Here is a 7,428-nt window from a genome sequence, read left to right on the forward strand (position 1 = left end):
GAGTCCCTTCTTGACTTGGCAATTAAGCCAATAAATTCGCGAACCAACCCGTTGCTACTCAACGAGTAGGGAAACCAACTCGTCGAGTAGACCTTGGAAAAAAAGATATATTATTTAAATCAATACCTAAGAATTGGGGCGTTACACCAAGTACATGCAGGACATAAAGGATTGCAATATCAAGCCCTTATTTGCAGGTAATTACATTATTCAATCTAATAACTCATCACATGCTAATTCTTGGGTCCTTGAAACAGGTTGTGGATTTCACATTTGTTCAGATGTGCACGGACTAAAAGAATGTAGGGATGTGGAGCACGGGAAGATAAAATTAATCATGGGAAATAGGAAAATGTCACATGTAATCAAGATTGAAGTTTATTCTTTATTGATTACTAATTGTTTAAATTCAGACATGAATAAGTGTTGTTACTCGGCTGAGATGGAGAAAAATATTATTTCCTTTCACACTTAAATAAACAAGGTTTTACCTTTTCTTTTAATAATGAAATTGGTAGTATTAATTCTTATTACAATGATGTATTTTATTTTGAAGCATTACCTTGCAATGGTATATATGAAAGTCTGATGGTTGTAGATAACCTAGGAAATAATGTGTTGACTATTGATTCATCCAATGTTTTTTACAAGGCATGCTTGTGATACTCTCGTATTGGACATGTGAACAAGAAGCACATAGCTCAACTCCAAAAGGAATGGAGTCTTCGAGTCATTCGAATTGAAGACGAATGACACTTGCAACTCTTGTTTACTTGGAAAGATGACCAAGTCAGACTTCACTGGTACTTGTGAAAAGGGTGAAGGTCTTTCGGATCTCATAGACATTGATGTGTGTGGACCATTCAAAACTGCCACAAAGGATGCTAATCGCTTCTATGTGACTTTCCTTGTTGATTGCAGTAGGTATGACTATATCTATTTAATCAAGCATTATTTGGAAACATTTGAAAAGTTCAAGGAGTTTAAGCAAGAAGTAGAGAATCAATTGGGCTGGAAAATAAAGATGTTGTGATCCAATCGAGGAGGAGAGTATCTTTGCATCGAGTACCTAGACTATCTTAAGGAATGTGGAATTTCAGCCCGGAATTTCAGGTATTGCTTTAAATCTATTTTTGGGGCATTTTAGGAAGGGACTCGGCGAGTTGGAGCCAGACTCGCCGAGTAGGACCACAGACTTGGTCGCGGGTTCGCAACTGGACTCGATGTGTCCAGATATGGACTCGGCGAGTCGACGCTGTTCAGCAGAAACCCTAGCCGTTTGGTTTTGGATCGTATATAACGTCTCTTAGGCCGTCATTGTCCGTCTTTTGGCCGATTGAGAAGAACCTAAGCGTTTGTGGACATCTAGAGCAGAAGTGAAGGCTATTGGAACCTTGAAGAATTTGTTAGGCAAGAAGAGGAAGGGTTTTGGCCAAAGGAAGATCAAGGGGATTGAGTTCTGAGGTTTGGGGACACAGAGAATACGTTTTTCAGGTAATACTTCGGATCATTCCTGTTATTTTGATGTGTACACGGATTTAGGGTTTATGAAACCCATTTGGTGATTAGATGGATTATTATGTTGTTACCCAAACGTTTATACCCCAGTAATAGGATGTTTAGAGGTCCAGAAAATCCCATGATTGTGTATTTCGGGACCATACGTATTTCAGGAAGCAGTTGATCGACTGCATGGCATGGACTCGCCGAGTCCAATGAACAGACTCGGTGAGTAGCTTGAAGATTCACTGGGACTCGCCGAGTTGTTCTTCAAACTCGGCGAGTGGAGTCGGGGTGGCCCCGCGATTCTTCCACGTGGATCTCGTCGAGTCAAGGGGAATACTCGACGAGTAGAAAGGGAACATCAGGGAAAGTTGGAGAGGACGTCTCGACTCGTCGAGTCACCTTTGCACTCGACGAGTCCGGTCCAGTTGACCGTTGACCAGAGTTGACCTGCATATAAATTCTTAGGGTCAGTTGTCTTGAATGATAAGAGTATTAATAAGGGTATATGGTATTATAGGGAGTCTACAGATCGGCGGATCGAGTGCGTGTGATTTCAAGGGTTGATAGTTTTCATTACCACGAGGTGAGTCTTCTCACTATACTACACCCGGAAGGGTTTGACTGTGTGACCGGAAGGTCGGATATGATATGTGTTATTTATGCTATAAATAGAAAGATAGTTGCTATGCATGCTATGTATGTTTATGGGCCGGAAGGCAATATGTTATGTGACAGAAAGGTTAGGTATGGTATATGATATATGTGTTATATGTGTTAGAGTATATGTATTATGTGTTGTATATGTTTATGGGCCGGAAGGCAATACGTTATGGGTCGGAAGGCGATATGTTACGGACCGGAAGGCAATATGTTTTGGGCCAGAAGGCGATTATGTTTATGGGCCGGAAGGCAATGTGTTGTGGACCGGAAGGTCAGGGCCTGAAAGGCGTATATGTGTAAGTCGTATACTGGGGAACTCACTAAGCATTTATGCTTACAAGTTGTTATATATGTGTTTCAGGTACTAGCGAGGACCGTGGAAAGGCGCCGGCGTGATGCATACACACTGCTGCTATTTGAGATCTTGGGGATTTTATATATGTATTTGATATGAAACATGGGATAAATACTATTGGTTGAATGAAATCACTTTATTTTAAATGAAAATTTTATTTGAAAATTTGCGTTGTAACAATTGGTATCAGAGCCTTGGTTTGAGGGATTCGGGCGTACCTTCGGGTGTAACTGAACTCAAACCGAGGATTTGAGGAAAAATCTTTTAAAAATAATAAAGACATAAATTTTTATAAATAGTAAAGTGGTAAACAAGAACGGAGCAGTGTGTATGATCAGCCAGCGCCCGAACGGTAAAGATCCCCAGAATACCTTACAATGTTATGTTATGCACTGAATTATGAATTGTTATGCATGCTAGAAGACTAGGTATTCATGATAGGACTAGAATGGCCTGTTTTGTGATGCCTTAGTCTAGGGAGTTTGCTTATATGAGATATTCGATAGCGTGCAGGTAGATAGTGCATACTAGAAGTAGAGTACTCACTATTCGGGGTTTGGGGAGGAAGATTTGGGACGAATACTGATACAGTGTGGTCGGTAGTATTGGGCCCGTACTACCGAAGAGACCGGGTCGGTGGAAGACCCAAGTAAGAATCCCTGGATATCGGAGACTGAGTAGGGTTGCGTTATCGAGTACAATTGTACTTGATGGAGTCTCTGATAATTTTATGTTGTATTTCAGAGACATCATAGTTACCACACGTCATGGGGCGAGTTCGAGCACTGTGAGTGACGAGGATATTCGTCAGATGATCTAGGAGGAGGTAGCTGCAGCGATCCGGGCCGAGATCCCGGAGATGTTTAGGTCTATTAAGACCACACTGATGGAGACATTCGAGGAGCGGTACGCCGCACTGACTGAGGCTGCAGCTGCTGCCGCTACCGTAGCCGTGGCCGCTGCCAGGCCGCAAGGGGGCGATTCGTTGCTGTTCCGGGAATTCAGCAACACGAAACCCCCTGAGTTCGATGGGACGCAGGATCCGATTGCTGCGATGAGGTGGATCGCCGACATTGAGGGGTGCTTCTACACTTGCTCATGTCCGGAGCACCTGAGGGTACGGTTCGCCTTGAACCAGCTCCGTCTGGGAGCGAAAGATTGGTGGAACTTCGTGACGGCGAACTTCACTCTGGCGGAGATTACAGGGGTGACATGGGAGAGGTTTACTGAGATGTTCAGGGATGAGTACGTTCCCCCAGTGGAGAGGGAACGATTGATTCAGGAGTTCTTGACCCTCAAGCAGGGTACTGATTCCGTTGCGGTGGTCACACGGAAGTTTCATGAGAGGGCGATGTTCTGCCCCGAGCTGGTGTCTACAGAGCAGTCACGGATGAGCCGGTATGTGGGGGTTTTGAGGAGGGATATCCGGGAGTTTGTGTCAAACTCCACCTATCGTACTTTCACTGAGCTTCAGGCGAACGCCAGGAAGCGCGAGATTGAGTTGGAGACTCAGGCGAGGGAGGAGGCTGAGTCTCGACAGGTGGAACGGCGGCCGACTCAGTCTCAGCCGGCAGCCAAGCGGATCAAGTCCGCTGATTCGAGGATGGGAGGTCCGAAGGGCCGCACTTGCGGGAAGTGCGGCAAGGGTCATGAGGGGGCGTGTCGAGCTGGTGGTTGCTACAAGTGTGGCAAGGAGGGAAACATTGCCAGGGATTGTCCTAAGGGGTTTATGGTTTGCTTTCACTGCAACCAGATAGGCCATCGGAAGGCCGAGTGCCCGCAGCTTCGTCAGGGATCTACACCGATTACCAGGACTACTGAGACCCGACCGGCGAAGGTCGAGGCCCCGAGGGCTCGCGGGAGAGCCTTTCAGCTGACTGCGGAGGAGGTCCGCGCTGCGCCCGATGTTGTGGCAGGTATGCTGTAATTCACGTATTTACTTTAAAGTCGAAATGTTATGCTTATGTTAATGTATGTATAGGTACTTTTCTTGTGAACTCTATGCCTGCTCTAGTGTTATTTGATTCGGGTGCGAGTAGATCCTTTGTATCTTTAGCTTTTAGTCAGCATATTAGCATTAGTCGTGAGCCGTTAAGTCGGCCTCTAAGCGTTTCTATAGCGGCCGAGAGGGTGGTTTGTGCCACGGAGGTTCTTCGGGGATGCGTGCTAGAGATTTTCGGGGTTGCGTTTCCGATTGACCTAATTCCTATTGCGATGGGGGATGTCTGAGTCATCGTGGGCATGGACTGGTTGAGCCGATTCAGCGCCGTCATCGACTGTGAGCGCCAGCTGGTGACTATACGAGACCCTAATGGGGGAGTTCTTACGGTATACGGCGAGGGTACCCGTTCGGGATCAGCTTTTTGTTCGGCCGCTAGGGCGAGGCAATGCCTACAGCAGGGATGTAAAGGTTTTGTGGCATATGTGATGGATACGCGGGAGGCTTCCGAGAGACCGAGGACAGTGGAGGAGGTTCCGGTGGTGCGCGAGTTTCCAGATGTTTTTCCCGAGGAGTTGCCGGGAGTACCTCCTGCGAGGCAAGTAGAGTTTGGTATCGACCTGATTCCGGGGGCTGCGCCTATTGCGAAGGTGCCTTATCGTCTTGCACCTCCAGAGATGCAAGAGTTGTCCTCGCAACTCCAGGAGTTGCTGGGGAAGGGATTTATTCGGCGAGTAGCTCGCCGTGGGGAGCACCGATTCTGTTCGTCAAGAAGAAGGATGGTTCACACCGGATGTGCATTGATTACCGGGAGTTGAACAAGGTGACGGTCAAGAACCGCTATCCGTTACCTAGGATCGATGATCTATTCGATCAGTTGCAAGGGGTATCTTGGTTTTCCAAGATCGATTTGAGATCAGGGTACCATCAGGTAAGAGTGCGGGATGAGGACGTCCAGAAGACAGCATTCAGGATGCGGTATGGGCATTACGAATTTGTGGTGATGCCTTTCGGGCTCACCAATGCCCCGGCAATGTTCATGGACCTCATGAACAGGGTATGCAGGCCGATGCTGGATCGGTCTGTGATTGTATTTATCGATGACATCCTAGTGTATTCGCGAACTAGAGAGCAGCATGAGGGACATTTGAGGGAGGTCCTTGAGGTATTGAGGTCGGAGAAGCTATATGCAAAATTCTCCAAATGTGACTTCTGGTTGCGAGAGGTCCAATTTCTTGGACATGTTGTTAATCAGGCAGGGATATTGGTTGATCCGGCCAAGGTGGAAGCAGTGATGAGTTGGGAGGCACCGAAGTCACCTTCCGAGATCAGGAGTTTCCTTGGGTTGGCGGGGTACTATCGGAGGTTTATTAGGGACTTCTCCAAGATCGCGGTACCGCTCACCAGATTGACCTGGAAGGGTGTTACATTCTCATGGGGACCCGAGCAACAGACTTCCTTCGAGACACTACGTCAGAGACTGTGCGAAGCCCCGGTATTAGCCCTCCCGGAGGGGATGGAGGATTTTGTCGTATATTGCGACGCATCGATTTCGGGACTGGGTGCAGTGTTGATGCAGAGAGGCCATGTGATAGCCTATGCATCGAGGCAATTAAAGCCTCACGAGGCGAGATATCCCACGCATGACTTAGAGTTGGGGGCAGTAGTGTTCGCTCTCAAGATTTGGCGTCACTACCTGTACGGGGTTCGTTGTACTATATACACGGACCATAAGAGTTTGAAGTATTTGATGGATCAACCCAACCTATATATGCGTCAGAGGAGATGGTTGGACGTGGTTAAGGATTATGACTGTGAGATCCTATACCACCCAGGCAAGGCTAATGTGGTAGCCGATGCATTGAGCCGTAGGGCAGAGAGCACTCCATTGCGAGATGTATGTCTGAGACTGACGGTGATGACGCCGGTATTGGATGCTATTCGTGGGGCACAGGCCGAGGTTGTGAGATCTGAGCTGCAGAAGAAGGAGTGGGTCGTCGGGTTAATTTCAGAGTTCGTTAAGGATGGACGAGGACTTCTGACGTTTCAGGGTCAGATTTGGGTACCATTCGTGGGCGGTACGCGTACTACTTTGATGGAGGAGGCTCACAGATCGAAATTCTCGATCCATCCCGGTGCTACGAAGATGTATTTGGACTTGAGGAAGGAATATTGGTGGCCTTGTATGGAGAGAGATGTCCCTTGGTTCGTTGAGAGGTGTTTGACCTGCCGTAGGGTTCAGGCCGAGCACCAGAGACCGCATGGTAAGTTGCAGCCCTTGGAGATTCCTGAGTGGAAGTGGGAACAGATTACGATGGATTTCATCACCAAATTGCCGAGAACTGCCAGGGGAGTCGATGCAATTTGGGTGATTGTGGATAGATTGACGAAGAGTGCACACTTCCTTGCCATTAGCGAGAGTTCATCAGCAGAGAAGTTGGCGGAGCTATACGTGAGAGAGGTAGTATCTCGGCATGGAGTGCCGATCTCGATTGTTTCAAATCGTGATGTACGCTTCACTTCCAGGTTCTGGAAGAAATTCCATGAGGAGCTGGGTACTAAACTGCATTTTAGTACCGCATACCATCCCCAGACAGACGGTTAGAGCGAGCGGACGATTCAGACATTGGAAGACATGCTCAGAGCGTGTGTGTTAGACTTCGGGGGTAGCTGAGATGCGCATTTGCCTTTGGCTGAGTTTTCCTACAACAACAGCCATCATTCGAGCATTGGTATGCCACCTTTTGAGTTGTTGTATGGTAGGAGGTGTCGGACTCCCATTTGCTGGGGAGAGGTGGGACAGAGAGTGATGGGCAGTACAGAGATCGTACTCCAGACGACAGAGCAGATTCAGCAGGTTAGGCAGAGGTTATTGACCGCCGAGAGCCGACAGAAGAGTTATGCGGACAGACGCCGGTCCGAACTGGAATTCCAGGTTGGCGACTTCGTTCTCCTGAAGGTTTCTCCC

The sequence above is a fragment of the Lactuca saligna genome, chromosome 5 (assembly GCF_052625555.1).
Source record: "Lactuca saligna cultivar CGN05327 chromosome 5, ASM5262555v1, whole genome shotgun sequence".
NCBI lineage: Eukaryota > Viridiplantae > Streptophyta > Magnoliopsida > Asterales > Asteraceae > Lactuca > Lactuca saligna.